Source organism: Muntiacus reevesi, chromosome 11 (genome assembly GCF_963930625.1).
Source record: "Muntiacus reevesi chromosome 11, mMunRee1.1, whole genome shotgun sequence".
Taxonomy (NCBI): domain Eukaryota; kingdom Metazoa; phylum Chordata; class Mammalia; order Artiodactyla; family Cervidae; genus Muntiacus; species Muntiacus reevesi.
Window position 1 is genome coordinate 83,179,475 of NC_089259.1, and position 6,133 is coordinate 83,185,607.

Below are 6,133 nucleotides of genomic sequence, written 5' to 3' on the forward strand. Positions count from 1 at the left end.
TCATATTACTTTATCTGTAAATATTTCAGAAAGTATTTCTAAAAGCTAGATAAGAAATAAAAACACCCCAGGAAACCACAACTCGCGTTTTACAATGAAAATAAGTGACAGTGACTCCTCCCGGTCATCAGATATCAGAGTGCGGATTTCCCCTGCTGTTTCCCCGGTGGTTTCTTGCTGTTTCAGCGGCTCTTTTGCCATCTTCTGGTCCAGGCCAGGCTCTGGGCTGGGCACGGGGAGGGGTCAGGCGTGGCCCAGGGCACCTTGGGGGGCATACCCGTGCACTGGGGCCCAAACCCCCAGGAACTTGGCCGCCCTCCACCCGGGGGAGTGTCTGCGCCCAAGAGTGGAGGAAGGGTGTGTGGAGGGTGCAAAGGCTGGTTGGAGAGGTGGGCTGGGACCCCGCACTGGGCCCATGACAGCTCCCCTGGATGAACCTGACTGAGGCTACAAGCATGTGAAGTGTTCGTGGGAGCTGGCTGCCTGGAAGCCTTCCTGCCCAGGGGTCTGCAGTGACCCCTGACCCCCAAGCCCCTCGCCCATCAGCCCACCCGCGGGAGCACCTTGTGTAGGCAGGAGGTCTGAAAGTTCAGTTCGGAACACGCGCGGCTGTGACCGCCATTCCGCCCCCGAGTCCCGGACCCCCAGGCTGGCTGTCCTCCTCCCGGGCGGGGGTGCGGCTAGAACTACACCAGCTCCACACAAGCAACCACACCGTCGGAGTCCACGGTACAGGGTCAGCTCCCGCCTGCAGCCCCCACACGAGCCCCGGTGTCGGTCGAGTCGGCAGTCGGGGTCAGCTCCCCCCACCCCCACCCCGAGGCCCCCCTGACTCCGACCTACCTGCCTCCGCCTTCCCTCCTCAGCACTCTGAGGTTACACTCGCCATCGGTACCGTTGCCCGGCCTCAGATCCTCCACGTCCACAGTCCCATCGGCCACAAGGGCGCGTTGGCAGATTGGGGGTAGGTTGGGGGGGCATTACCCCCACCCACACAAACCCTGAACAGCTCTGCACCAAGTGAGCAGATGCCTCCCCAGGGTGCCCTCAGACTCGCGGCTCCCAGGCCCCGTCAGGTAGTTTTGCTGAGATTCTGTGCCAGCGTGAATGGTTCGAGGCGATGTCCCGATAAACAGCTGTGTCATCAACGGTTGATAAGACATGCAGCCATAGTTCCTGTGAGAAGTGATCTTCAGATGCAGACATTCATGTGCTGGGGCTGCCCCCCCGCATCCGTGGCCGTCTCCTCCAGAGATGACATTCTGGGTCCTAGATCCACCCATGCCCCAGGGTGGGGTGTGCTCAGGGAATTCGGGGTCAAGGCCGTGGTGCAGCTGCCACCCTCTCTCCTGGGGGGTCACGTGTGGGAGACTCAGGGCCCATCAGCTGTGCCCCCCAAGTCCTGCAGCCCCCATCCAGTCCTCACCTGGACCCTCTCCCGGGCTTCTTGCATCCATTCATTGAGTTGACGATTATTTATCAAGTTCACATCATCATCCTCCAGGAACCATGGGAGATGTGGAGACGAGAGGCACACAATAAATGAAAACTTCAAATATAGGGCCTTTTGCAAAGAACTTACCTTCTTTAATGGGGCAGATCTTAAGCAATGAATTGTCCAGATGGCACACCTGGAGTGTGGGTCCTGATAGTGGTGTGAGAAGTGACTCTGGGGGAGGTGGCTTCCTCCCATCTGGGCTGAGCCTGAGGAAGGAGATGAGCCTGGGGGTTGCTCCATCTGTAGCCCATGCGGCTGTGTGGGGTATGTGCCCCGAGGGGACTGAGGCTGGGGCTAGAGGCAGGGGTCTGGGGGTGACCTTGGGCGTCTCCAAAGTGACTTACCCGAAGGAGCCCCTCGTGGCTCCTGAGTCTGACCGGCTTACCCCATGAGTAGCGGAGCCCAGCCACAGCCCGTGGCCGCGCCTCTCACACAGTCAAGGTGAGGGCTTCAGCTGAGGATGAAGGGGTCGTCAGCAGGACAAGCTTGCTGCCAGCCGATTCACTGCCCGGAGGGCCAGTGTGGCACGTAGGAGCTCTGCTCGCCAAACCCTTTCATGTTTCGGGGGAACGGAAGGCAGAGGACGAGCATCCACTAGCCCAGCCTTTTATCTGCCTCGGACTTGAGGACAGCTAGAAGCGGTCAGCTTGAGGAGCTGAGATAAACAGACCGTTGACCTTTGGCATCCGCTGAGATGCTTGTCATCTTTCTTGAAGTATTGCACCGGCTACCCTTACACTGCATGCTGGGGAATTAGGGAGCTGTCATCTCACCTTGTTTCCCATCTTAAGAGAAAACTGTTTGCTGTTGCACTGTAATCATTATATTAAGTGTAGACTCTGTAAATGCCCTTTATCAACTGAAGCAATTATCCTCTGGTTTTGCTGTGTTCTTCTAATGTGGGTTCTTCTAGTGTGCTGGGTTTTTTAAATCATGAATGTTGAATTTGGCAAAGGCTTTCTGTACATGTATCTCCACACATCTCAATGACCACATGGATTAATTTTTTTCTATAATCCTGTAAACGACAAAAATTCATTTTTAATTAAATTTTGAAAAACTTTGAGGTAATTAAAGATTCAGGCCAGTTGTAAACAGTAAAGCAGAGAGACTGCTGTGGCCTCCTTCGCATTCCCCTCCAGTGGGAGCACTGTGGAGTGTCGCAGCCGGGGCGTGGAGGCCGGCGGAGGCCGGGGCACCGAGGGAGGCGGAGGCCGGGGCGCGGAGGGAGGCGGAGGCCGGGGCGCGGAGTCCAGTGGGGCTGGGGCGGCGGGGGCCGGGGAGGCGGGAGGCGAGGGCGGCAGAGCCAGAGAACAGCTTTGTCTTCACAAAGGTCCAGCAGGTGCCTGCTTTCTGTCACGCTCTGGTACCTGCAAGCACTTGGTTTTATGTTGTGTCTGGAATTTATACTTGCTATGTTTGGAAAGACGGGTTCATGGGGAGCTACTGCCATGAAGTGGAGCCTGTTCTTCTCTGTACCTTTTATACGCAAAGGAAATGACTGCTCTTTGGTCAAGTGTGCAGAAAACTTCCCCATTTTTCTTTATTTATTATGTTTATTTCAAAAGGCTGTTTGCGTGTGAAAGCGTTCTGCTCATACGTACAGCAGCAAATGTAAATTACTGTTGTTGGGCTGTAAGGATGCGTATGTCTGTGCTAAGCTGCGTCAATTGTGTCTGCCTCTGTGGCTCCCAACCAACTCTAGCCCACTAAGCTCCTCTGTCCTTGGACTCTCCCAGGCGACAATACTGGTGAGGGTTGCCACCTGCTTCCCCAGGGGACCTTCCCGACCCAGGCATGGGACCCGCGTCTCTTCTGTGGCCTTCGTTGGCAGGCAGGCTCTTTACCACTAGCACCACCTGGGAAGTCCCAGGTGGTAAGGATATCATCTGACAGAGTTTAAAATGATGCTGTTAATTTTATTAGCCTTTTCTCCAGTTCTCTGGATTTTGTATCCAGAGAGGTAGCGAGGTTTCCCTTAGAGCAGCGTGTTTTCCTTTCAAGATTGTAAAGTTGTAAGAACACGTGACAGCAGAAAAATCATGTTTCCATCTATTGCTTTTCTTCTTCCTTCCTTCCTTTCTTCTTTCAAATGTAAATCCTTGCTTCATCTGAAATGTATTCTAATACATGGGATGAACAATAAAGTGTAGAAATTTTGTTTTACCCAGATGGATAGTTTATCGCATGATTTATCACTTAAATATCTTATTTTGACTCCTCAGTGTTAGCCTTTTAAGTGTTGCTATACCTGTTTCACAGATGAGGTATCTGAGATCAAGTTAAGTAAGTTATGCAAGGTCTCAGAGCTAAAAATTTTGTGAAGCCAAAGTCGAGTCAGGTTTGCAGGCTTCAGGGCCACCCTCGTCCCCCTTTCTAGCTGAAACCCCCGTCTGACGTCAGAGCTCCGCGGGTCCTCGGGACCCCATCTCCTGGGCAACTGGTTTAAAAGAGCCGCTGGCAGCACAGACATCTGTGGTTTCGGGTCTGAGCTGCCTTGTAGGAGGCGTTGTTCTTATAGGAGTGTCCTTGTGGCCTGAGACAGTTGAACGTCCTTGGATGACCTAAGGCAGGTCATCCTTCACCAGATTTGGCTTCAGGACACCCTGAACTCTGGAGTTGATTGTGGAATCACGTATTACCATCTGAGATGCACCAATTGGATTTAAATGGAAAAGTTGGAAGAAGTAGGAAGACTCCTGCCTCAGAGACAGGCGCAAAGGGGTTGACTGGCAGCGAGGACGTTCCTTCCCGCACTTTTGTGGTGGGAGAAGGGTGCTGTGCTAAGAGGTGAGAAGAGAGCAGTCGGCTTGGCAGACCGGCGGAGCTGGGGGGAATGCTGCTCCTCATAGCGTCAGCACCCCAGGGGGTCAGCATAGGTCGGGTCCCCATCTACGGCAGCTGGCTGTGGTGCCTGACCCACGTGAAAGGCCTGCAGTTAACTGGGAGATGCAGGTGGCCTCGGTGCAGGACCACCACCCGCTACAAGGGAACAGACAGCCCCCAGCCCACTCATGGATTCCAACACAGCAGACACGGGAATGCAGACTCAGCTGCAGTCCACTCAGTGTAGGGCCCGCAAAAGTGATGCTAGCAGCTCTTTGCTATGTGGGAGGTGAGCCTGTCGGTTAAGTGGAGCTGGGGTCCAGGCTGGTGGGGCCTGTCCTCTGGGACAAAGTCAAAAACTCCATTCCGATGCACCTTGAGGGGTCTTTGCCTCTGAGAGACAGTCTTCAAACATGCAAACAGCAGCAACTGAAGGTTTAGAGATTTATTTGGCTGGAAAAGTTATTTTCGAGGTTATCAGACATTTTAACTGTTAAGAGTTGGGGCAGAAGTAAAGCAAAGAGGATGAGGAAGAGGCTGTGTGGAGGGAAATCATTCCAAAGAATAACTCTAACAACTTGGAACTTTAGGCAGAATTTAGTTTTGGATGAGAGAGCCAAACAGAGAAGAGAATCCAAGACCTTAGCTGGGTCCTCGTGAGCAGTTTGGTTCAGCCCAGTCAGGACACTGCTCCTGGACTGTGCATCCTGATGGGTGTGGAGAATTGGGAGGTAAAACTTGCATATAATGGATTATAAAGCATTGATAAATCGATCATCCTATGTAGGCTTCATGTTTACACGATGGTTAACTGGTAAAGAATCCATCTGCAAATGCAGGAGACTGGGGTTTGATCTCTGGGTCAAGAAGATCCTCTGGAGAAGGAGATGGCAACCCACTCCAGTATTCTTGCCTGGGAATCCCATGGACAGAGGAGCCTGGAGGGCTACAGTCCACGGGGTTGCAAAAGAGCCCCACACGACTTAGAAACTAAACCACAGCAACAGTTCAGTCACTCAGTCATGTCCGACTCTTTGCAACCCCATGAATCGCAGCACGCCAGGCCTCCCTGTCCATCACCAACTCCCGGAGTTCACTCAAACTCATGTCCGTCGAGTCGGTGACGCCATCCAGCCATCTCATCCTCTGTCGTCCCCTTCTCCTCCTGCCCCCAATCCCTCCCAGCATCAGGGTCTTCTCCAATGAATCAACTCTTTGCATGAGGTGGCCAGAGTATTGGAGTTTCAGCTTCAGCATCAGACCTTCCAATGAACACCCAGGACTGATCTCCTTTAGGATGGACTGGTTGGATCTCCTTGCAGTCCAAGGGACTCTCAAGAGTCTTCTCCAACACCACAGTTCAAAAGCATCAATTTTTTGGTGCTCAGCTTTCTTCACAGTCCAACTCTCACATCCACACATGACCACTGGAAAAACCATAGCCTTGATCAGACGGACCTTTGTTGGCAAAGTAATGTCTCTGCTTTTTAATGTGCTTTCTAGGTTGGTCATAACTTTCCTTCCAAGGAGTAAGCGTCTTTTAATTTCATGGCTGCAGTCACCATCTGCAGTGATTTTGGAGCCCCCAAAAATAAAGTCTGACACTGTTTCCACATCTATTTCCCATGAAGTGATGGGACCAGAGGCCATGTAACCCTCATCCCCTCCCAATGACTCCCCACAGCCCCCTGAGGAGCCAGGGTTCTGCTGCTTCCTTCGCAGGCCTGGGTCTGCTCTTGAACCTGGCAAGTGTGGATGCATGCCGAGTGTGGCCCTCGCCTCTGGAGCCATCCTCGTTGTCCTGGCTCG